Genomic DNA, 27,184 nt, shown 5'->3' on the forward strand with positions numbered 1-27,184 from the left:
CAGCAGTGGCAGGTCGTCGGCGCACGCTCTTCAGGGAAAATTGATGTCCTGCAGGGCGATGCCAGATAGCCTATGGTTGAGACCCCAGAAGGAGTGGCTTTAGCGCAATTGTGTAAAGGTAGGTTGAAAGGGGCACCTTTTTTGTAGAGACCTCCTGACGGGTATTGGGGCCACTATCCATCTGTCGATCTGGACCTGAGACCTGGCTGGTGCCAGAAGGCACTACAGGGTGTCAATGAGCCTCAGAAATCCCATACAATCCATCGCCTGTAGGAGGAAGTTATGGTGCACATTCGAAGGCCCGATTGAAATCGATGGAGACAATCGCCACTCTCAGGCGGCACGCTGAGGCGATAGCTTTTAATTCACAGCAGATGTTGGCATCGCACCTCAGCGACATCTGTGTACTGGGTCTAGGATCATTGGCAAAGTCTTCTTAATGCAGCCTGCCAATAGCCTGGCGACCACCTTGTAGTTGGCGCCTAACATTGTAAGTGGCTGATAGTCATTCAAAGATTGCCCTGCCGCTGGCTTGTGTACGAGTATGACAAGTCCTTTGACTGATGTAGGCAGTGCAGTCTGCGAACAAGAGTTCTCAGAACACTGTAACCCATTGGGGCATCATGATTTCACGGTAAAACTCTATTGGTGATCCACTGGGCCTGGAGACTTACTGACCGCACATTTATCCAAGGTGTCCCCCACCTCCTCAGGTGAGACTTCATCTATTAATGCTGTCGCTGTTACTGTGTCGATAGCGCGTGTCACATATTGTAATGCTTCCGCAGTGACCTCATCACCTAATGTTCTTTCCTGGTAAAAATGACGAAATGATCCTCCATGACTTTTACCGTGGTTGCTTGAGTTGTACGGGAACGACTGTCTCGCATCATAAGGCGTTTGGTTAACTGTCAGCGGTGTTGGCGCAAGTCCGCCACAATGTAGTGCTTGATGGGCACTTCTGTGGCCCTTTGGTAGTGTCCTCACGAGCGGAGTACAGCACCTTCTAATCGGCGCTTCGGAAGCGGTAGTGTGTGAGCCTTGATTTGGAGTCATTCTCGTCATCTGCCTGGTAGTGGGGTTAGAGCGGTGAGGTCCCTGAGCACCACGTAATAAAAGTTCAGGGTCTGACAGTGCCATTCAGATGTGTCCTTGCCAAATTGCATAAGTGTCTTGTGGATTGCGCAGGAGCCACCACGCCAATGTCGAGTGGTATCTGGAGTGATGTTGTTCACCGTTGGCCCATGTTGTGGCAGCTTGCCAAAGGCATTCCGTGTCGTGGAGGGTGTTACATCTTCCAAAGTGCCAGACATGTTGAGGATGGAAATACAACACGCAAATATAAAAGTGTGATCAGACAAGGCCAGAGGCCATCATTCAGTGGCCACTACCCCCTGTGTAATACCTTGTGACACATATACGCGATCCAGTCGGCTCGCCGAACTACTGGTAAGATGCGTGTGGACAGAGCTTCTTTTTTATCTTTACCCACGAGTCGCACAAGTGAAGATCGTGAATCACCGTACCAACTTGTGGACAAGGCATGTAGAGTGGGATTTGATCCTTGGGATGAAGGATGCAATTAAAATCGCCAACGAAGAAGCTGTGTTCACACCGTCCTAGGAAAAGGGGGACGACATCAGCGGAGCAGAAAAGGCCCAGTCACAACATCTGGTGATGCCCGACGGTTCATGAACATTAATGAATCGGGTATTGCGTGCTGCGACCATTAATCCTCGAGTAGAGGGAAGATGTCAGTAACTTCGATACTGTCACACACTAAAATCGTCACTCCAGTATCTGTGGGACATCAGGTGCCACATACGTTGCATAACCATAAAATTTCGGAAGTGCGCTCGTTCGCACTTATTGCATGAATGCAAAGTCGACTCCTGTGGTGTGTATTCTCTCAGGACTTGGATTTGGGCAAGGGAGCTAACCAAGTTTGTATTCATCATGGCCAAACAGTAAGCCTGGCGGTACGTTGGTTGGGCAGGGTTATCCATGTGACGGTGGAGAGAAGCAGACGTCGCGAGTGACGTCACACCCCGCCGATGCGGCCCTTCTGGTGCCGTTCAGAACTCAGTGGGCCCCAGATCAGGATCCCGCCCAGTCTCGACGTCCTCGGCCCACGATGTTGGCGCGGAAATCTGTTTACGTTCCATAATGTTGTAGTGGCTGATAGGAAAGCACCGAGCAGTTTCGCAGTCTGCCCTGGAACCTTCCTGCTGACCACAGTTTGCCCCAGAAGGTTGGCAGACGGACTCTATCTGCACCACCGTCTGCATGGGAGAGTCAGTAGATTATCGTGTCGTTCTTATGGTCGGCGTCTTACAGGATCAGTTCTTCCTTCTGCGAGTGAGAGCTGCTATGTTCCGACACGGTCTTGTAGCATCGCTTTCGGCATTCCAGTGAACGCTGCTTTCGTGCGTGGCCTTCCTTGTCGGACAATAGCATTGACTCACACTTCGCTAGCACAAAGGCTTCTGTTGATACGGTAAGTGTATCGATTGCCATCTTCCTGTCAATGGTGCCTACAGTGTTCAATGGTACTGATGGCATTGTATGGAGTTCTCCCGATGGCTACATTGACTGATTGGCCAGGCATTGGCCCATGGACTGTTGTTTCGGTACTGAAACGTCGGTCTGTTGTGTATGGACAGATGGGGAAATCGTGAGTGCCGCCACTTAAGTTTGGTAAGTGGATGCTGACAGCGTTGGTAGCCGGGGTCTTGACCGCTTCCTCTAGAAAGTGCTCGACACAGAGTGCTTTTGGGCTAGCAAAGTCGTTTCTAAAAGCGAATTTCTGTGTTGATTTTCGGTACTGATTCGGCATGATGCTGTCGCCCCACGGCCTCACGTTAGTGTCGGCCGGAAGAAGTGAGCATGCTTGCGCTACAGGCGAAAACACACATCATCTCTGCTCTGCTTGGGTCCTAAAGCCGGACTGACCGCTAGACCACAAGGCGCGACTTATTTCGAGAAATGTTGAAGGCAGTTGAGTCATCTCAGTTGGTACACTGATGTACTATTATTTGTTATCTGAACTGTGTTCCAACGTCAAATGTTAATACTGGGAAGAGGATCTATATTGTATGAGGAATCATATCTCGAAGAATGGAATTTCTATTGAATCTCGTTAATATGACTTTTGACTCAGTCATGTCATTAAATATCTGAGTGTAGCGTTGCGATGTTATATCAAACAGAACGAGGATGTGAGGATTGTGGTAGGGAAGGTGAATGGTCGATTCCACTTTATTGGGAGAATTTTAAGAAAGTGTGGTCCATCTGTAAAGGAGACGGCATATAGGACGCTAATGAGACCTACTCTTGAGTACTGCTCGAGTGTTTGGGATCCACACCAGGTTGGATTGAAAGAAGACATCGAAGCAATTCAGAGGCGAGCTGCTAGATTTGTTACTGGTAGATTCGATCAGCATGCAAGTGTTACGGATGAGTTCAAGTAGGAATCCCTGGAAGGAAGAAGACGTTCATTTCGAAGAACACTACTGAGAAAGTTTACAGAACAAGCATTTGAAGCTGACTGCAGAACGATCCTGCTGCCGCCAACATATATTTCGCGTAGGGTCCACGATGATAACATACGAGAAATTAGGGCTCATTCCGAGGCATAAAGATAGTCGTTTTTCTCGTTCTATCTGCGAGTGGAACAGGAAAGGAAACGATTAGTTGTGGTAGTGAGTACCCTCGCACACCGTACGGTGGCTTTCGGAGTATGTATGTAGATGTAGATATACACTCCTGGAAATGGAAAAAAGAACACATTGACACCGGTGTGTCAGACCCACCATACTTGCTCCGGACACTGCGAGAGGGCTGTACAAGCAATGATCACACGCACGGCACAGCGGACACACCAGGAACCGCGGTGTTGGCCGTCGAATGGCGCTAGCTGCGCAGCATTTGTGCACCGCCGCCGTCAGTGTCAGCCAGTTTGCCGTGGCATACGGAGCTCCATCGCAGTCTTTAACACTGGTAGCATGCCGCGACAGCGTGGACGTGAACCGTATGTGCAGTTGACGGACTTTGAGCGAGGGCGTATAGTGGGCATGCGGGAGGCCGGGTGGACGTACCGCCGAATTGCTCAACACGTGGGGCGTGAGGTCTCCACAGTACATCGATGTTGTCGCCAGTGGTCGGCGGAAGGTGCACGTGCCCGTCGACCTGGGACCGGACCGCAGCGACGCACGGATGCACGCCAAGACCGTAGGATCCTACGCAGTGCCGTAGGGGACCGCACCGCCACTTCCCAGCAAATTAGGGACACTGTTGCTCCTGGGGTATCGGCGAGGACCATTCGCAACCGTCTCCATGAAGCTGGGCTACGGTCCCGCACACCGTTAGGCCGTCTTCCGCTCACGCCCCAACATCGTGCAGCCCGCCTCCAGTGGTGTCGCGACAGGCGTGAATGGAGGGACGAATGGAGACGTGTCGTCATCAGCGATGAGAGTCGCTTCTGCCTTGGTGCCAATGATGGTCGTATGCGTGTTTGGCGCCGTGCAGGTGAGCGCCACAATCAGGACTGCATACGACCGAGGCACACAGGGCCAACACCCGGCATCATGGTGTGGGGAGCGATCTCCTACACTGGTCGTACACCACTGGTGATCGTCGAGGGGACACTGAATAGTGCACGGTACATCCAAACCGTCATCGAACCCATCGTTCTACCATTCCTAGACCGGCAAGGGAACTTGCTGTTCCAACAGGACAATGCACGTCCGCATGTATCCCGTGCCACCCAACGTGCTCTAGAAGGTGTAAGTCAACTACCCTGGCCAGTAAGATCTCCGGATCTGTCCCCCATTGAGCATGTTTGGGACTGGATGAAGCGTCGTCTCACGCGGTCTGCACGTCCAGCACGAACGCTGGTCCAACTGAGGCGCCAGGTGGAAATGGCATGGCAAGCCGTTCCACAGGACTACATCCAGCATCTCTACGATCGTCTCCATGGGAGAATAGCAGCCTGCATTGCTGCGAAAGGTGAATATACACTGTACTAGTGCCGACATTGTGCATGCTCTGTTGCCTGTGTCTATGTGCCTGTGGTTCTGTCAGTGTGATCATGTGATGTATCTGACCCCAGGAATGTCTCAATAAAGTTTCCCCTTCCTGGGACAATGAATTCACGGTGTTCTTATTTCAATTTCCAGGAGTGTAGATTAATCACGCACATAAATATTATACAATGAGTTTTATACTGTGAACTTATTGTGCTGTCCAACAACTTTGTCTGTGATGAGAATTTTCTGTTTATTATCTTTGAAGTGTACTTTATTCATGCTTACGAGCCTGGAAGGTCGACATTACACTGTGCAGTGGTTTTCAATAAATATTATGAGACCAAGTGAACGTAATGAGCCAGTCCTATCACTCCACTACCGGTCCATAACACTTAATTCTGTATGTCAAGTTATTAATATATAATATGAACTGCTATAGTCCCAACACACTTCCCCCGGACACATCTGAAATCGACGATTCTCCATCCAAGATAACATGAAGTGTTGTCTGTACCAATAAATCCTCAATCTAGTAACAAAATTTCTTTTGATACCACATATAGTTGTACTTTTGTTAGTACGTGTTGGTGTGGTGCTGGGTCAAATACTTTTCTAAAAATCAAGAAATATTGCCTCTACCTGACGGCCCCAATCCATGGCTTTTAGTTTCCAAAATATGCATTTGTACAGAATTTTAGGGTTTGAAATGTTAATGTAATTTTACACAACAGTTATAATTTTGTCAGTATGATGGTGTTGACTCTACTATGATATAATGGTGATGACAGTGCTGCACGAAAATGATCATATCACTAAAGAGATAAAATGATAACTGCTACAGTGGGATCCTGTGGGACCACAATAACAAGTTATTGAGTGAGGAGATGGAGGAGGGAGAATACGTAAGGATGGTTGAGTTGGAGCGTTGTTGACTACGACAGGAAGGTATGTTGTAGCTCAGGACGGATTATATAGTTGCACAGTGAAAGTTGGTTGGTGTTGGATAAAGTAGCAAGGTACCGTATTGGTGATTAATGGCTAGGGTATTGGGTGAAGGGATTGGATTTTCCGATTAATGTTTGGCTCTGAAGATGCTCCAAGGAGATCGGAAAGTTTCGGAAATGGACGAGTTAGTGTAAGATGCGGATTTGGGGAAGTTAGGCTGATGCGGAAGGCTAGGTGGAATGTGTGGTGTCACCGCCAGACACCACACTTGCTAGGTGGTAGCTTATATCGGCCGCGGTCCATTAGTACATGTCGGACCCGCGTGTCGCCACTGTCAGGATCGCAGACCGAGCGCCACCACAAGGCAGGTCTCGAGATACGCACTAGCACTCGCCCCAGTTGTACGACGACTTTGCTAGCGACTACACTGACGAAGCCTTTCTCTCATTTGCCGAGAGACAGTTAGAATAGCCTTCAGCTAAGTCCATGGCTACGACCTAGCAAGGCGCCGTTAGTTACTTCATGAATCTAAAGAGTCTCACTTGTATCATCAAGAATGCTGTATACCAAAGGACGATATAAAAGTTAAGTGTTCTAGTAGCTACGTTCTTTTCTTTATCACATTCATCACGTATCCTGTTCCAGACTTCGCGCCAGTCGGCGTGTGTGTACGTGTGCCCTTTCGGCTACCCGTCTCTGTGGACTGGCTGCCTTATTTGTGGAATTTAGGAGGGCGGATATCCAGATAACATTGGAATGCGTTAGGATGGGACGGATGACGGATTTATAGGTGAGGATAATAGCAAAAGTGTGGGCTATTACTAGTTCTGATGCGGATCCAAAAGGGAGGATTGTGGAGATAAAGGCCATAACCCCCCCCCGGAAACATTTTAGTGAAACTATTTACCATTTATACGAGTTGTACATACATCAGTTTCAAATTTTTTTCCTTATGAGGGTTTAACACTATGGTAAAAAAATCGCAACACCAAGAAGGAGTTGTGCGACATAAACGAAAGTTGGTGCATTTGTTTCTACATCTGAAAGAGGATGTCTATTCAGTCACATAAGAGTGGCGCTAGTAGCACCACTATGAGAATTCAAATCACGTTTGCTTTAAATATACTCTGTAACGATCGTGACCATTAGTTGCCTTTGAGATCGGTCGTCGAGAGTGGATGTCAGTCAAGGATAGTTACTATTAAAATCAGTCTGGCTCACAAATTTATTTATTCTGGTAACCGGTTTCGACCACGCCTGTGGTCATCTTCAGACCAAAATGCTGTATGAGCAGAAGCCTCCTTCTGGTGGTAAATCACAGTGATTGATAATGTTGTCTTTGTCGCCTTAAAGGCATCCTTGACTAATTACTTTTGAATACATCGTGGGCGCAGACAATGATCAATGTTATTACTAATAGTTACCATTAAAATCAGTCTTGATCACAAATTTATTTATTCTGGTAACCGGTTTCGACTACGCCTGTGGTCATCTTCAGACCAAAATGCTGTATGAGCAGAAGCCTCCTTCTGGTGGTAAATCACAGTGATTTACCACCAGAAGGAGGCTCCTGCTCATACAGCATTTTGGTCTGAAGATGACCACAGGCGTGGTCGAAACCGGTTACCAGAATAAATAAATTTGTGATCAAGACTGATTTTAATGGTAACTATTAGTAATAACATTGATCATTGTCTGCTCCCACGATGTATTCAAAAGTAATTAGTCAAGGATGCCTTTAAGGCGACAAAGACAACATTATCAACATAATAACGAGGTGTGCATTCCATTTTAGTATTCTGTGAACAGGTAGTCCTAAATACTTTAAGGTATATTGAGATTTGATGCCGTGTACCAGTTTCTCTAAATGTTTGTACAGGTATTCTACCTCTTCATTAGAATGAGAGCTTATTAGGGCATAGATCTGAATGATTTACAACGAATATTTTTTTATCTTTGTAACAAGTTTTGTTAGTGATACACCGACTTAGAATACAGCTGTGGGGGGGATAGAGTTACCGTCTTGTAAACGAAATTTTTTAAAATTAAATATTTCGTCTTCAGGTCACACAAATGGTATCATTACCGGTCTCTCTTGATTATTAAATCATCAGTGATACTGACTTCCTAAGAAGTCAAAACCTATAATCATACCACTTACGTGACATATTTAAATTAAAAATTTCTTGTCATTCTGAGATTGCTTCGACAACTGCATAACTATATTTCATTTTATTTTTTATATGAGACTATTCGTTTAAAAATGTTAGATGGCTGTTGTGCATTCCAAGGGACAAGTTACATAATAGTTGACCTCTTTCTATCCCTAAACATCAGTGTCATTGTTTTTTTCTGTGAGCTCCGGTATTCTTCGAGACATATGAGTAGATTAGGCAACAACTACTATTGCGGTGATTACTTTTCTGTATCTTTTCCTAAGCCAGATTTTACATTTGTCTGATACTGCTCCTGCTCTTCACGCTATCCATGACAAATTACAAATCCTGATAAGATGTTATCGACAGCGTAACAATTGCCGGAAGTCCACTTGAAATTATCGCGATATCTAGAAACACGTGATGTGAAACCCTTACTCTTAGCTGGCTCTCTCCCCACCCTCAGATTACCATCGAAAAACATGCAACTCACAAGCTACAAAAGAGCGCATTGTGCAGGGACTCTCGCAAACAAGCCATCAGCGATCATTAGAGGAGTCAGACACAAGTAAGTAAATACTGCTTCCACCGCGGTAATTACTCCATCATAATGTCGCTGAAACGAAGCACTTTTACGTTTCGTGAAGTTCACAGTTTTACATCTCTGTACATTAAAAGCTCGTTGCTAGTCTTTCGCCGGCCGCTGTGGACGAGCGGTTCTAGGCGCTTCAGTCCGAAACCGCGCTGCTGCTACGGTCGCAGGTTCGAATCCTGCCTCGGGCATGGATGTGTGTGATGTCCTTAGGTTAGTTAGGTTTAAGTAGTTGTAAGTCTAGGGGACTGATGACCTCAGATGTTAAGTTCAAATGGTGCAAATGGCTCTGAGCACTATGGGACTCAACTGCTGAGGTCATTAGTCCCCTAGAACTTAGAACTAGTTAAACCTAACTAACCTAAGGACATCACAAACATCCATGCCCGAGGCAGGATTCGAACCTGCGACCATAGCGGTCTTGCGGTTCCAGACTGCAGCGCCTTTAACCGCACGGCCACTTCGGCCGGCAGATGTTAAGTCCCATAGTGCTTAGAGCCATTTGAACCATTTTGAGCTAGTCTTTCCCGCAGACAGATAGTTTTGAACGACCTAGTCCATATCACTACGCCTTCCGTCGGATATAAGTTCCTCATGCATAACCCCATCACCTGGGGAAACTCTGAAATTTCAACTACTACTATTGAGTTGGTCATTAGCGTGTAACATCGCTAATAATCATATCTGATCGAGGACCCTGATATTATTTCTATGCCTGTAGATGGCTGTCAGTCCGAGGATAGAGTCCTACGTTGTGACTGGCAACAAATTTTCAGTTCTAGCTGAATGTGCAGTTCATTAGATATGGATTTGAAACAGCTTATAGCATCCTGCCAAAAGTAGGAATGAGTGATACTGGCTAGATATGGCAGCTCCATAGATACGTTCTGACGCTTTTTTGTGGAGGAATGTGACTGTTGTGATTTTCTGATGACTGGGAATATTTCTCTGCTGAGGCGATCTACAGTACATTATGGTCGAAAACAGAGCGGGCTATGTGCACCGCCTGACAGGGATTCGGTCGGGTCCTGTCGCCTTGCTGTGTTTTAACGATTTCAGTCGTCTTTCAGCATCGTTAGTACTGTCTGCTGTCAGTCAGCCTTACAGCGGTAAGGCAGTTGAACGGAGAGGACATTCGTTGCTTCTTCCTTTGTGAACTATAAGAAAAAAAATTCAACTTTACAACTTTCGTTTACCATTAACTACTGTCGTCTGTGTCAACATTAATATGTGTGTCACTGGCAGCCTTCACGTATGACTAAACTGATTAGTGTTTTGGGAGAGGTTCTGCATTAACAAATGGTTCAAATGGCTCTGACCTCTATGGGACTTAACTTCTGAGGTCATCAGTCCCCTAGAACTTAGAACTACTTAAACCTAACTAACCTAAGGACATCACACACATCCATGCCCGAGGCAGGATTCGAACCTGCGACCGTAGCGGTCGCGCGGTTCCAGACTGTAGCGCCTAGAACCGCTCGGCCACTCCGGCCGGCCCTGCTTAACAGCGGGCACCGTTTCTTAATAAGCTTTCCAACATTGAACGTCTACCAAGTGGGTTCTCTACAATCACTATTCTACTAAGTCAAAGAAAATGGCGCATGGCATACACAGACTATGGAATGGTTACTGTAATATATAAAACGGGGGATTCTGTGATTTAACCCCGAGAGAAAACCTGTGTTACCATGGCACCACAAGAACGTGGCTATTAGTTCAGAAGTAAAAGTGTTTTTCAACGCCGACCCGTTTTTAATCATTTAATTTGTTTAACATTTCTCAAGTGAATCAGAGTGCTCCATAGCTGGTGAATAAGTTGGTTACATCAAAAATGTGTACTGGATGCTATTCAATTTTTGCACTGGTTAAGTAGCCTTGTGAACAAATTTATTGTCTTCATGAAAGTTACTGCATTTCACCCAAGCATCTTCTCGAGTACATTTTACCCGGCTGGTCCAAGAAACTTGCATGGCATCGTTAGCTACTGTTTGCCCATTGCAGCATAAATGAAAAACTACAGCCATATTTTTCTAAAATGCAAAAGATTATCCTGCAATGGGCAAATAGTAGCTAACGATGCCGATACGTACGGGGTTGTAGTATATTCCTAGAATGATCATTTAAAGCCGTTTCTTGAAACTTTGTTAATAGACTGTCTCGAGATATTTTACGTCTATCGTCCATAGTCTTCCAGTTCGGTTCCTTCAGTATCTCTGTGACACACTCTCACGTATTAAACAAACCTGTGACCATTCGTACTGCCGTTCTATGTATGCGTTCAGTATCTCCTCTTAGTCCTATTTGATACGGGTCCTACACACTTCAGCAGTATTCTAGAACCGGTCTCACGAGTGGTCTGTAAGCAATCTCCTTTGTAGTCTAATTGCACTTCCCCGATATTCTACCAATAAACGGAAGTCTACTACTTGCTTTATCTACGACTGAACCTATGTGATCATTGCATTTCATATTCCTGCAAAGTGTTACACCCAGATTTGTGTATGAGTTGGCTGATTCCAACAGTGGATCATTCTTACTATAGTCACAAGATACTACTTTTTTTGTTTTTGTTTTGCGAAGTGCAAAATTTTACGTTCCTGAACATTTACAGCAAGCTGCCACTCTCTGTACCACGTTGAAATCTTACCAAGATTTGACTGAATATTTGTGCAGCTTCTTTAAGATAATACTTCATTATAGATAACTGCATCATCTGCAAAAAGCTTGATTTTACTATTAATATTCTCTTCAAAGTCATTAATATACAACATGAACAATAAGGTTAACAACACACTTCAATAGGGCACACCCGAAGTTACATCTACATCTGATGAAGACTCTCCATCCAAGATAACATGCTGTGTCCTTCCTGCCAAAAAGTACTGAATCCAATCACAAATTTCACTTGATACCCCATAGGAGCCTACTTTTGACAATAAACGTAGGTGTGGTATTGGCTCGAATGCTTATCGGAAATCGATAAATGCTGGATCTGCCTCTTTGGTTTGATCCAAAACTTTCAGTATGTTATGAGAGAAAAGTGCGAGTTGGGTTTCACATGATCGACGTTTTCGAAATCCGAGCTGGTTGGCACTGAAAAGGTAATTCTGTTCAAGATATCTCATCGTGTTTCAGCTCAGAATATGTTCTAAGATTCTACAACAAATCTATGTCAAGAATATTGGACGGTAGTTTTGTGGATCACATCTACTATTCCTCTTGTAGACGGTTGTGACCTGTGCCTTTTTCCAAGAGCTGGGCACGGTTTTTTGTTCGAGGGATCTACAACAGAGTGTAGTTAGAAGAGGAAGTCGCACATTCTACGGTTTATTGGGAGAATTCTGGAAAACTGTGGTTCATCTATGAAGGAGACCACCTACAGAACGTTTGTACAGCCCATTCACGAATATTGTTCAAATGTTTAGGATCTCCACCAGGTCGGAATAAAGATACTCATTCAAGCACTTCAGAGGTACTGCTAGATTTCTTTGATTTTCGATCACTACGAGAGTATTATAGAAATGTTCCGAAAGTATATACGGAAATTCTCGTAGAAGACAACTACCTTTTCACGAAATGCTCATCAGGAAATGTAGAGAACCTGCATCTGCAACGGAATGCGGAATGATTCTACTGCCTGCAACGTTCGTATCTCGTAAGGATCGTAAGAGGGAAACAAGGGATATTAGGGCTGCTACAGAAACATGCAGGCATCGTTTCTTCCTCGCTACATTTACAAGTGGAATAGGAAAGCAAATGACTGGCAATAGTAAAAACTACCCTCCGTCATGCACTGTTCAGCGGCTTGCGGGATATGTAGGTTCGTCTGACTTAAGCTGACCTTTTGTTAACTCTTGAAAGTGAAGGAACATGTTCCTAGTAACTATGCCCACCTGTGGAAGAATTTCGTTGGTTATTTACCGATGAAAAATATAATTTTTTCAACTTATCGTAATTTTATTATTGTATACCATTTTGAATTAAAATTAACAACACTCTTTTAAAATCGCCAAGTAAGTAACAACTTTCCCCAGATCAAACTGACTTTGTATTCGTTACTTTACAGCCTTCTTCTTTTCCTTGTTCTTCTTCTTCATTACACGTACTAGGCAAATTGCCTGTTACAGTACTCCATCTCTTTTATGATCTTCGTATATTCTTCTCCCAGTGCTTTTATAATTGAGAGCCTGTACCGAGAATCTTCCCCCACTCATATGGTCTATGTGTTCCACACGTATTCTATTTTTCTTAGTTTTTCGTTTACGTTATACATCCTTAAATCTTGCCTTATATCACTTCTTTCTCGATCTTCCCTTGTACATCGTTCCACTCTTCTTAGAAATCTAATTTATTGAGTCTGTATTTTACTTTCTTGATTTCTTTTTGATCCCTGTGCTTCACTTCCATAAGCAAGGATTGGTACTGTTACTGTTTTACAAAAATTCAGATGGATTTTTTTTTCCTGGTATTATTTTGCAAATATTTTACGATGGTTCCACATATGGAAGTAAATTTATTAAATTTTAGGTCCACGTCATGGTCATATTCGTACATGATGTCGCATTCTAGATATTCAAAATGTTTTACTTGGTCCTCGATTTTCTTGTTCAAGACTATTTAAGATCTCATTGGTTGCCTGCCCTGAAATGCCATCACTTTCGTTTTATCTGTCGACAATGTTAGGTTGTAATCTGAGGTTATATTCTGCAACTTACAGACTCCCATCTGATGGTCATCTTCACTGTCTATAATCACAGTTAGGTCATCTTCATATGAAATTACATTTACTCTAATGACACGCTCTAAAATAACTCCATTTATGTTCGGTATTTTCCGTTCGCTGATAACTTAATGTATATGTATATTGAAGAGTATTGGAAAAATACAGCATCCTTGTCGTACCCCTTTGTCTGTGGTCATTGGCTTTATTATTATATTTCCCATATCTATAACAATTTCGGTGTTTGTGTACAGACTCTTAATAGCATTTATGAGTTGAGACGGATGAACTCATTCAAAAATGATATTCCGCAGCATTTCTCTAGTCACATTATCGAATGATTTCTCAAAATCCGCAAAAGCAAGATGGGTTTCCTTATTGAACTCTCGCCTGTTTTCTGTTACTTGTTGCAGTGTAAAAACATTGTGATTAGTTGATCGTCCTTTTCTAAAACCTGGTTGTTCTTCAGTTATTAGATTTTCCATGACTTTTTAGGTCTTGCATTCAGGATTTCGTCATACAATTTATAAGCTGAATCCAGGAGGCTTTTATCTCGAAAGTTACTATATTTTATAGCCCTTTCTAAAGATAGACATTACTTTGGCTCTTTGCCAGTCTTCTGGTACCTTCTTATTTCTGCAACATTGATTAAATATGTGAAGAAGGCTTAGGTGTAGGAATAACCCTTCACATTTCCACAGTTCCATGCTAATACCATCTACACCAGTGGCTTTCAAATTTTTTTGGTAGCTTTTAGAGCTTCTGTTTCTCACATATCAATATCGTGCAAGCCTTTTGTTTCGCTTAGTACAGGTAAAGTTTGAATTAAAGTATCATCACATCGCCCGCCCGGCTACCAGCGCGGTCCAACGTGCTGCTTCCCGAGCGGGAAGGCGTGCCGCTCCCCGGCACGAATCCGCCGGCGGATTAGTGTCGAAGTCCGGGGTGCCGGCGAGCCTGTGTATGGTTTTTAAGGCGGTTTTACATCTGCCTCAGTTACACTATGTCGGCGATTGCTGCGCAAACATCATCTACACGTACGCGTACGCCATAATTACTCTACCACGCGAACGTTTGGGGTTACACTCCTCTGGTATGAGACGTTCCTGGGGGAGGGGAGGGGGGGGGGGGCTCCACTGGGGGCCGAACCGCGCAATAACCCTGGGTTTGGTGTGGGACGGCGTTGGGTGCGTGAACTGCTGTGGCCTGTTGTGGGGTTGTGAACCACTGAGGCGGGACGAAGCCTATCCGTCATTTCTAGGTCCCCAGTTTAAATACACAATCATTACATCACAACGTTTTATAGTGAGCTATCCAAGTATACTACCTTTTCCCTGTCTGTTGAGTGAATTCATCACTTTATATGTGATAATTTGTCTGCCACATATATCTTGTTCTCTATTGCTAATAAAGCGTTACCATGATTTTGCGTGCGCTTTCCCAGTTATGTTCCAAATTCTTGTTTCCGACATTGAGTCTAACCTCGGAAACAGAACGTTGCAGCCCATAGTACAAAACAAAAATTCTGATGATATCAAAGCAATGTTTGTGTCATGCCGAGAAATGTCTCGTTTCTATCGTTACTGAACGGCAAAGCAGAGCTTTATTAGTCGTTCATCTTACTGTCAAACGAAATCAGACACACACCATCTATACCATTAAAACGTAATTTCCCCTAAAACATACACGTTCGCAGAAGATCTCAAGAGGTCATATTTTATCCTCTAATTCTTTTTATTTACTCAGTGAATGAAAAAATAGCTTTCTCAGTCCGGCAGTTTTTAGGAAATCTCATCCATGTTTGGCTAAGTACTCCACTTTGCACCCGTTGATGAGAAACCACGAATACATCACCTTTTCAAAAATTTATGAAAATGATGCAAGAAGAGAGATCAGCTAAAAGATAACTGCTATCTGTATAATCACTCGTTGTGTATAGTAGCATAACATTAACATAAGCACGCTGGACAAAAACATTTGTCATTTATAGGCGGCATCACGCTAATATCGTCAAACACCGCCTTTAGATCGGATAATGCCCTCAATTTGGCAAGGAAGAGAATCTAATAATTTCTTAAGGTGTGCCATATCCAGCTGAAGCTACTCATTGATGGTTGGATTCGGTAGGGCTGCCAGATTTGGGGGATGCTGATTACTGCGTTTCACCCGCTGGTCCAAATAGTCCCAGAAATTTTCTATGCCATTAAGACAGGGTAATTTAGCGGGCCAGTCGAAATTCTATATGGTGCCCGAGTCTTCATCAAACTGGGAATGTGTGTGTGTGTGTGGAGCTCTGTGAACACGACTGTCGTCTGGGAAGACATGATCATCCATAGCATATTCGTCCCGAAGAGATAGAAGAAAGCCGAGAATGTTGAAATGAACGCCCTGGTACATGTTCATGGTAACCTGAATGGGTGCGAACATATCATGATACGAAAAACACCCTCAAAACATCACAGAACCACTTCCAGCGGTAACTACACCTTCCGTACGCTACACCTTTCAACATCCTTCATTAGGTCGTCGCTGAGCTCGACACCTTACATTATTTGAAAAGACTCATTCGACGACACTGCGCGCCGCCGTTAAACTACTCTGCAATTTATGTATTCTTCAGTCCACTGAGGACATTCGTCCTTATATGCTTCCATCAGTAATGATCTTTGTGGAGATATACGCCAAATCTCCTTTGCAATATTCGCTCGGAAACTGGTTGAGACGGACCTACATTCACTGACAATAGCAGTCCGTGTTTGTTTTGAAACCGATTGGCAAGACATGGCACTCGTCTCGGGTGCCTGCCGATTAGAATCGACAGCTAACGAAAGAACAAGCATGAGAACAGAAAACCAAAAAATCTAGCCGTGAGTATACGCCGATTTTTCATAATTTAAATAGAAGTGCGCGCTCTGGCCTATGACGATATAGAGCAAAAGCGTATTCAGGCAAGATATACGAAGAAAAAACACTAAAGTGTCTGTAGTACAACGGCGAAACGCGTCTGGAAAGTAAATAAAAATATACGGCAGTAATAAAAACACATTTAATTTTGTAAAACTAAAGTTTCTATTAGTAATACCTTTAACCAGGAGACCTGCGCAAAACTTCTACACTTTTATGGTTTTATACAATGGTAGTATCTGGAATAAGTGTGTTCATTGCGATATGTGTAACTGTGGGAAGGAAGAGAAAAAACTTTAAATATGAACCGAAATATGTGAAATAAAAATCATGAATTTATGATACATCCTTGGCCACTTACTTTCATACGTTATTGCTTGTAATTTCTAAGTTTCGACAGTAATACTTACATTTGCTGTTTTTGAAGAGATGTTTAATGAGAAATACGAACATAAAATACAACGAAATAGATAAATGTGTAGGTAAGAACGTGGTGTTCACTTCTTATGTGTTATATTACTCAGGCCACAATAACCTGTTATTGGATTTTGTGATTGTAATTGCACTTTGCATTTTATGTAATTACTTTAGGCCGTAGTAGCAATAGGTAAAACACAATTCGAAGAGACAATGACACGTATTTTTATCGTTTTTTATTCGTTTAGAAAAGTTAATTCACACGACGGGCAGAGATAATGGACTACGACCGTCGTCACGGTTATTATCTGGGACAGCGCTGTATATAAATTATCCAGTTAATAAGAACATACAGTGTGTTCGAAATTCTCGGTACTTACTTCTAGGACTTGTAGAGAGGAGTGAGTACGTAATGTTTTACATAGGAACCCATATCCGGAAACGTTCCTTTTCCGTTCTACGACGGTTTCAGTTCAGATGTGTCACACGTCCAAGCCTGCTGAGGGAAAGAGAAAATTCTGAGTTGCTTGTTCCGGTGTGAAATAGGGTAGTGACGTGGACTACTTCTTGCGGAGTCGTATGCTGCACTAGAAACTGCAGACACGCCAGGTGGGATAGAGGGTGTATACCAGAACAAGCTTCGTAGATACAATGTCTGTAACAAGGTTGGTCATCGCCACATCTGTTGTAATGCATCAGTACTGTTCTGAACGTGGATTGTGGATTATCATACAGAGAAATCGCTAGTCGTGTTGGACGAAACCAAACAACTGTAATGCGGATATGTGACCGTTGGATGCAGGAGGGTACGACGGACCGACGTGGTCGATCGCATTCACCTCGGTGCACCACTGCACGTGCTGATAGGCAAATTGTGCGCATGGCAATGACGGATCGCTCAGTGACATCCCGAACCATAGCACAGCACATTGCGTCTGTAACGCATCATCCAGTGTCTGCGCGTACCATTCGACGCCGTTTACAGCAGAGTGGTCTGTCCGAAAGACGTCCATTGCTTCGTCTACCATTGACGCAGAACCACAAACGTCTCCGTCGCCAATGGTGTGATGACAGACAGATGTGGACGGCAGAATGAAATGACGTTGTCTTTACTGACGAGGCACGCTTCTGTCTGCAGCACCACGATGGTCGGATTCGAGTATGGAGACACCGTGGAGAGAGGATGCTGGACAGCTGCATTATGCACCGCCACACTGGTCTTGCACCGGGTATTATGGTATGGGGCGGTATTGGATATTACTCTCGCACGCCTCTAGTACGTATTGCCGGCACTTTAAATAGCCGGCGCTACATATCCGAGGTGCTGGAGCCAGTTGTCCTTCCTTACCTTCAGGGCTCGGCCACAGCCATATTTCAACAGGATAATGCGCGACCACACGTGGCACGCATTGTCCAAAGGTTCTTCGTCAATAACCAGATTGAATTGCTTCCCTGGCCGGCTCGCTCTCCGGATCTTTCGCCGATAGAAAACATGTGGTCCATGGTTGCTCAACGAGTAACCCAGATTACATCCCCAGCTGCCACACCAGATGATCTTTGGCAACGTGTGGAAGCTGCTTGGGCTGCTGTACCCCAGGAACACATCCAACGTCTCTTTGACTCAATGCCGAGACGTGTGGCAGCGGTGATCTCCAACAATGGAGGCTACTCTGGCTACTGATTCTGGCAGGAACCACATGTCACAGACGTCTGTAAACGTAATCATTTGATACTTGGTCAACATGTTATCTACAAAATAAATTTTGTTGTGCTACCTCTTGTCTTTCTTGGTGTTCCGTTTACGGTGGCCAGCAGTGTATTATGTGCTCACTCCCCTCTACAAGTCCCAAAAGTTTGTAACGGGAAATTCCGAACTCCCTGTATGGTTATGAAGGTGGGCATCCATGATGCCCTTTTGCCTAATATAGTTTAAAAGTCTCTTTTATGTTAAAATTTTTCACAAATACTGTTTTAGCGCCAAACCGGTATGTAACATCAAAAGACGGTTAAATAACCTTTCTAACGATGCCTCAGTCGTCCCTTTACAATAAATATGTGTCGAGAAAAACGGTTGTTAACTTGAGAAATAGTATGTACACTGAGGAGTCAAAGAAGCTGGTACAACCACCTAATATCGTGTAGGGTCCCAACGAGCACACGCAGAAGCGCCGCGAAATGACGTGGCATGGACTGGACTAATGTCTGAAGTTGTGCTGGAGGGAACTGACACCATGAATCCTGCGGGGCTGCCCATAAATCTGTAAGAGTACGAGGGGGTGGAGATTTCTTCTGGAACAGATCGTTGCAAGGCATCCCAGATATGCTCCATAATGTTCACGTCTGGGGAATTTTGTGGCCAGAGGAAGCGTTAAAACTCAGAAAAGTGTTCCTGGAGCCACTCTGTAGCAATTCTGGACGTGTGGGGTGTCCGTCGGAATGCACAATGGACATGAATGGATGCAGGTGATCATACACGATGCTTACGTACGTGTCCCCTGTCAGAGTCGTGTCTAGACGCATCAGGGGTCCTATATCACTCCAACCTGCACACGCCCCCTACCATTACAGAACCTCCACCAACTTGAATAGTCCCCTGCTGACCCGCAGGGTCCATGGATTCGTGAGGTTGTCCATCCGCTCAATACAATTTGAAACGAGTCTCGTTCGATCAGCTAACATGTTTCCAGTCATCAACATTCCAACGTTGGCTCCGAAAGCCCATATCGATGATGTTTCGTTGAATGGTTCGCAAGCTGTCATTTGTTGATGGCCCAGCATTGAAATTTGACTGATTCTTTTCAGTCGTCCTTGGTCCCGTTCTTGTAGGACCTCTTTCCGACCTCAGCGATGTCGAAGATTTGATGCTTTACCGGATTCCTGATATTCACGGTACACTCGTGAAATGGTCGTGCGGGAAAATCCCCACTTCATCGCTACCTCGGATATGCTGTGCCCCATCACGCGTGCGCCTACTATAACACCACATTCAAACTCACTTAAATCTTGATAACCTGCCATTGTAGCAGTATTAATCGATCTAACAACTGCGCCAGACACTTGTCTTATATAGGCGTTGCCGACCGCACCGCCGTATTCTGCTTGTTTACATATCTCTCTATTCGAATACGCATGCCTGTACCTGTTTCTTTGGCGCTTCAGTGTATGATCCCTTTAGACAATTATTATTATTATTATTATTCACGTGTGGGCCCAATACGACCACGTGAGGTACAATCAATCATTGTCCTTTTGATGGGTGGCCTTTGTTTGTGTCCAAATTTGTTTCATTCTGTCAGAATGAAGTCTCTTTCTTTCATCAGACCACGGTATTCAAATCAGTTTTCTAATATTCCTCTGATCAACTTTCGAATCAAATATCTTTTGTCTGAATGCTTTTCTATTTGTAACGTCTGCCTGAGTTATACCGACTACTGTAAGATCCTCTTTAATCGCAGCGATCCATTTAATTGGTTCAGTTTTTGGATTACTTGTGTTTTCATAGAATCCTACTATTTATTTTGTCAACCTAGTGGACGCCGTTCTTTTAGTATTCCCATAAAATTTAAGTCTTTGTTTTCTCATGTCACCATGTATGTTTGTGTATTCTTCTATTTCCTTATAACTTCTCAGTCTATAAGTTCCTCCATCAATAATTTTGGGGCATAATATTTTCCTAACAATCTTTCTTTCTTTCGAATTTCTTCAATATCCCCCTTTCAATTTAAGATCAAAATTGCTGCTCCATAAAGACATTCAGGTTTGATTACAGTGCTGTGTGTCTAAATTTACTGAATTTAGAAAGTGATTCTTTATTATAAATATTTTGTGTTAATCTGAATACAGTTACCAATTTTTGTCAGCGAACTTCGTTTGCAGCTTCTTCCAGACCGTTTTCTTGTATGATCTCCCACAATTATTTAAATTGAGGACCCCTTGTTATTGTTACTCATTTCGTGTTCAAAATCTTTGGTGCTTGCCTGTTACTTGTCATATATTCCGTTTTTTCGAATGATATTTGTAGTCCTACTTTTTTCGCAACTTCTTTAAGAATTTAAATTTGTTTATGACCTGTGGTAATATCCCTAGCTAAAACTGCCAGATCATCTGCAAACCCGAGGCAATCTACTCTAATATCACTTCTGCCTAACTTGATTGATTGATCTACATTTTGACTCGATTTTTGCTCTCGCTACTCTGTAATTACGTTGTCCAAAACATAGTTAAACAGTAATTGGAAGAGTCCATCACCCTGTATAACATCAGTCTTAATATTAAGTACTTCCGAAATTTTTCCCATGAATTTAACTTTAGAGCTAGTGTCGTTTAACGTTTCCTTAATCAGTGTTACAGTTTTATTATCTAGTCCTTGTTTCTTTAAAATTTAGAAAAGAGATTCACGACCAGTTCAGTCGTAGGCCTTTTAAAAATCCACAAATGTACATACAATGTTGTTACTAGAAATCCTTTGCTGCGTAAGGATTAGTTTTAAATTAAGAATTTGCTCCGGATCGGATCTGTTTGGTCTAAAGCCTGCTTGTATTCACCAATTTTAGATTCTAACTGTCCTTGGGCTCGATCAAGTAAACATTGCGACAGAATTTTGTATGTGACCAAGAGAAGAGAGACTCCTTGGTAATTATTAATATCGGTTTTATCCCTTTTTTACGCAATGGATGAATTAGGACAGTTTTCCAGTCTTCAGGTATTTTCTCAGTTTGCCAGATATGTCCTATTAGTTGAGTGATATTTTTTATAGTGTTAGTACCAACCGATTTTAGTCGTTCTGCAGTTATACCGTCTTTTCCGGATGCTTTATTGTTTTTAAGTCTCTTAATTTGTTTCGTTATTTCCATTTCGTCAGGTTCTTTAGAGTTAAGGTTGATGTTATTAGTCTGATGTGGTTGGAATTTATTCGCTGCTTCTGGACAGTTTAATAGTTTTTCAAAATAATAAGCAAGTACTTTACAATTTTCCTGGTTGTTTAGAGCCAAACTGCCATTTTCAATTTTGAGGTAAAGACTTTGAGGCTGGTAACCGGTTAGTTTTGTTTTGAATATTTTATAGAAGTTTCCTGTATTGTTATTTTGGAAGTCTTTTTATATTTCTAAAAATTAGGCATTTTTGTAGCTTCTTTTAGTCTGTCAGATTAATTTAGATGTTTCTTTTCTTACAGTTAGAAAGTGTTGTACATAGTTTCAGTTTTGTTACTACTCCAATTTTTGAATGCCTCATGCTTAGACTTAACTGCTGCTTCACAATCCCAGTTCCAACAAGGGTGTTTTTGTTTCTTTCGAAGCGGAATTAAATTTTGTGCGTTTATGATGAACTTTTCTTTTGGGCATTGCCAATTTTTTTTGTCAAATTTGCTTGTTAGAGTTCGGGTTATTTAAGTAGTGTCAAATTTTGGCGTAACGTTTTGTATTTTGATAAGCTTTTGAGGTTGAAGTTTTACCTTTATTCGCGTTAAATAATGGTGAGAATCAATATTAACCTCTTTCCTAAGTTGGACATTTAAAATTTCTTTGTATTTAGCGTATGAAATTGCTATATGGTCGATGTGAAATTCCCCAATGAATGTATTGGTGCCCGCTTAATCTTTTGTTTGGAATGGTTCATTTTAAAATGTGTAGACATTATTTCAAGGTTACAATTTTTGCACGTTTCAACAAGTCTTTGACCATTTTGGTTTCCCCATTTGCGCGCAGGAAATCCTCTCACCGTTGTCTTACAGTTTTTTCTTTACGTAATTGAGCATTAAAACAACCTTTAAAATTTTAACATGGTTTGAGGGAATTTTCGAGATGGTGCTTTCTGAAGTTTCCCAATCTTCCTTAACTTCTTCAGATTTTTAACGGTTATGTTCATTGACTGCCATATGGCCATTAATTAAAGTGTATGCTTAAGTTTCGCACTTAAGAGAAAGTGTCAATAGTTTAGCATTAATGGGTTTTACCTCCATTATTGAATTTAAAATATTTTTTGGTGACTGGGAAAGTAAATTCCAGATGTGGTGTGGTATTAAGTATTCTTTTATCAGTTTTACTTTTAAAAAGACGATTATTGCCGAAATCCATGTTGCTATTGTTTATCATTCGTGTTTCTTGAAGTCCAAAAATTAGACTCTTCTGTTCTTTTAATGTATCTCTCAGTTAGGAAATTTATTTGGTTGCAAAAGTGTTTGTATGTTAAGTGTTGCAAAAATTGTAGTTGTTTTGGTTTTAAGTTGGTCAGGGAACTCCGACTTCCTCTGTTAAATAACACTGCATTTTAACCTGGCCGCCTCAGAATCCGGAAGACCAGTTGCGCCAGTAATACTGGCGGTGGATTGACCACCTGGGGTAACATTGCGATTTTGTCAGGATTGTGGATTGGTGTTCCACTGGGGTGATTGTAGCGGGGAAGCTGTTATAGTGCCAGATGAAGCCAGCCAATGGAGTTGTAGATTATGTAGCCGTGACAAGAAAATCTTGGAACAAGGAAAAAAGATTTGTGCCCTTCAGGCTGAATTAGAAATGGCGTGCTTCGAATTAGACAGGTTGAAGAGGGAAAGAGACAATGTGAGCTGGGAACAGGTAACAAATCGTAGTCAGAAGGAGAAAACCCCAGAAATCACTTTTGAGATTCCAGTGAGCAATCAGTTTGATTTGTTACCTGAAGCAGAACAGCCTCAAACAGTTTTTGAGCAAAGTGGGGTGCAGCAGACTCGTAGTAACAATTGTAATGCTAGATCGACAGTAAAGTCAAGCTGAAAGAAAAGAGTCCTGCTATTAGGTAGCAGTCATTGGAGAGGTGTAGGCCAGTTGCTACAGGATAGGATAGGAGTCTAGTACCAAGTCACAAGCATTGTGAAACCTAGTGCTAAGCTTAGCCAGGTTACAGAAACCATAGGGGCTTTGTGCAAATATTTTGATGGTGTGGACTATGTTCTTATAGTAGAAGGAGCAGGAAACAGCCAGGCTAGCAATTCGGACTACAGTATTAGGTGTGACATGGATGTAATAGGAGCAGCAACAGCTCACACTCGTGTGGGGTTTGTGGATGTTTTGCAGCGCCATGACCAACCCTGGGTCAATACAGCTGTCAACCGTGTTAACAGAGAGCTGGGGAGGGGGGAGGGGGAGGTTACTGTTGGCAGAAACTAAATCTCCTATCTGTGCTGTGCCTGTTGATGCAATTGGGAGGTGGGGTTACACTAGACATGGCCTGCATCTGAATAGGAGGGGGAAGGATAGGTTAGTTGATCTTCTTGCAGAAAATGTAAGGGGGACCACATACACACAAGACAAAATACCTGTGATTACTGGAGTCAGAGGGACACATTTTTTTTAGGTTAGAGTCAGGTTACAGACAGAGAGTATTGAAAGAGATTAAAATAGAACAGTGCCACAATGACTGTAGCAGTATCCAAAGAAATAAAACTTGTGTGTTTTATCAGAACATTAGAAGATTGAAAAATAAGATAGATGAGCTTCTTTTATGTCTAGAAAATGGGGTAAATTCTGAAGGTATGGATGTTTTGTGTCTCTCTGAACACCATGTAACCGCAGGGATGGAGAAGTTAAATTTAAGGGATTATAGATTATCATCTTTTCTTCTAGAGTCAACATGGAAAAAGGAGGAGTTGCTACTTTTATAAAAACTGGATACAAAGTCAAAAATATTGAAACAAATAGTTTTTGTGTAGATTAGATCCCTGAAGCATGTGCTTCTCAGTTGCTACGGCAATATACTCCTATAGTAATTGTAACAATCTACAGATCCCCTCAAGGTAACGTTCAGCTATTCATGAAAAATCTAGAGGCATTATTGAGCTACCTGTCAGATAAAAAGAAGCAGTTAATGGTTTGTGGTGATTTTATTGTAGATTTCTTAAAAGATACGGATAGGAAAAATGAGCTAGAATCTTTATTTGGTTGTTTCAATCTAGTATCTGTTGTAAATTTTCCAACTCGTTTGCAGCATGATAGTAGGTCACTTATCGATAACATTTTCATAGACAGTGCTCAGGCAGAAACAATGAACGTGTACCCAGTTGTTAATAGGCTACCTGATCATGATACACAGTTAATGAAAATAACACATACAGCACCTTACAGGCTTGAGGCAGGTTCATACAAGGCAGGGAGGCTTATTGATGTGAACAGGATACAGAGTTTTAAGAGCAGCCTAGAAGAGGTGGAATGGGATGAAGTATACGCAGAGACTGATGCTGATGCCAAATTCAATTTATTCCACCGTAAAATTTGTCTCAAAATTTGAGAGTTGCTTTCCTGAAACCTTACACAAAAAAGCCATTACAAAGTCGAGTAAGCCATGGATTACTAAGGGAATTAAGATATTTTGTAAGAGGAAGAGGGAAATATATGCACAGGCCAGAATAAGTCGGGATCCGACGTTACTTGCTTACTACAAAAGATACTATAATATTTTCAGGAAAGTCATTATGAAGTCGAGAAGCTTACGTGTTCTGACAGAAATTAATAATGCGGATAATAAGATTAAAACCATATGGAATATTGTCAAACGGGGGACGGGGCAGCCTGACAGTGCACAGCCTGCCATAGCAATAAAGCTGAATGATGATATTGTGAATGATAATTCACAAGTTGCAAGTTTTTATAACAATCACTTTCTGAATGTAGCAGCAAAAATAGACGACGTAAAAAGAAAAAAAATGTTAAACAATGTCATTCCCCAGGACTTTAGGCCTTTAGAAATAGCACCAACATCCCCCACTGAAATTAGGGCAATTATATGTTGTTGTTGTTGTTGCGGTCTTCAGTCCTGAGACAGGTTTCTTGCAGATCTCCATGCTACTCTATCCTGTGCAAGCTGCTTCATCTCCCAGTACGTACTGCAGCCTACATCCTTCTGAATCTGAATTCGTCTCTTGGTCTCCCTCCAGTACTAAGTTGGTGATCCCTTGATGCCTCAGAACATGTCCTACCAACCGATCCCTTCTTCTAGTCAAGTTGTGCCACAAACTCCTCTTCTTCCCAATTCTGTTCAATACCTCCTCATTAGTTATGTGATCTACCCATCTAATCTTCAGCATTCATCTGTAGCACCACATTTCGAAAGCTTCTTTTCTCTTCTTGTCCAAACTATTTATTGGACAAGCTTCACTTCAATTTATAGCTACACACCATACAAACACTTTCAGAAACGACTTCCTGATACTTAAATCTATACTCGATATTAACAAATTTCTCTTCTTCAGAAACACTTTCCTTGCCACTGCCAGTCTACATTTGATATCCTACTTCGACCATCATCAGTTATTTTGCTCCCCAAATAGCAAAACTCCTTTACTACTTTAAGTGTCTCAATCCAAAATCTAATTCCCTCGGCATCACCCAAGTTAACTCGACTACATTCCATTATCCTCGTTTTGCTTTTGTTGATGTTCATCTGATATCCTCCTTTCAAGACACTGTCCATTCCGTTCAACTGCTCTTGCAAATTCTTTGCTGTCTCTGACAGAATTACAATGTCATCGGCGAACCTTAAAGTTTTTATTTCTTCTCCATGGATTTTAATACCTACTCCGAACTTTTCTTTTGTTTCCTTTATTGCTTGCTCAATATACAGATTGTATAACATCGGGGACAGGCTACAACCCTGTCTCACTCCCTTCCCAACCGCTGCTTCCTTTTTATGCCCCCCGACTCTTATAACTGCCATCTGGTTTCTGTACAAATTGTAAATAGCCTTTCGCTCCCTGTGTTTTACCCCTGCCACCTTCAGAATTTGAAAGAGAGTATTCCAGTCAACATTGTCAAAAGATTTATCTAAGTCTACAAATGCTAGAAACGTAGGTTTGCCTTTTCTTAATCTAGCTTTTAAGATAAGTCGTAGGGTCAGTATTGCCTCACGTGTTCCAATATGGCTACGGAGTCCAAACTGATCTTCCCCGAGGTTGGCTTCTACCAGTTTTTCCATTCAAAAATAGTTCAAATGGCTCTGAGCACTATGGGACTTAACATCTGTGGTCATGAGTCCCCTAGAACTTAGAACTACTTAAACCTAACTAACCTAGGGACATCACACACATCCATTCCCGAGGCAGGATTCGAACCTGCGACCGTAGCGGTCACGCGGTTCCAGACTCAAGCGCCTAGAAGCGCACGGCCACACCGGCCGGCCATCTGTCGGACATTTTTTGATCTTTTGTATTTTTTTGGTTCTAATAAAACCCCATGTCATTCCAAGCAAGTGTGTCAATTTGTACCTCTCTATCTACATTAATCTGTGATTTATTCAGTTTTCAAATTTATACTGACTTTTTGATCACCCGGTATTATATTATTCTTGAAGTCTGTGGGTATTTCACCTCTGCCTCATACATTTTGCTCGCCAGATGGTAGAGCTTTGTCAGGACTAGCTCTCCCAAGGCTGTCAGTAGTTCTAATGGAATGTAGTC

General features: G+C 42.6%; 1 protein-coding gene across 2 annotated transcripts in view; it reads left to right on the forward strand.

Moving 5' to 3' along the window:
• The first annotated feature begins 8,602 nt into the window (after window positions 1-8,602).
• LOC126251195 (beta-glucuronidase-like) overlaps window positions 8,603-27,184 on the forward strand; it is a 129,027-nt gene continuing 110,445 nt past the window's right edge. For both annotated transcript variants that reach the window (XM_049951620.1, XM_049951621.1), the window contains exon 1: window positions 8,603-8,696. The gene's annotated coding sequence lies outside the window, so the exon portion shown is untranslated. The remainder of the gene's footprint in view (window positions 8,697-27,184) is intronic.

This window comes from Schistocerca nitens, chromosome 1 (genome assembly GCF_023898315.1).
Source record: "Schistocerca nitens isolate TAMUIC-IGC-003100 chromosome 1, iqSchNite1.1, whole genome shotgun sequence".
In the NCBI taxonomy this organism is placed as follows: domain Eukaryota; kingdom Metazoa; phylum Arthropoda; class Insecta; order Orthoptera; family Acrididae; genus Schistocerca; species Schistocerca nitens.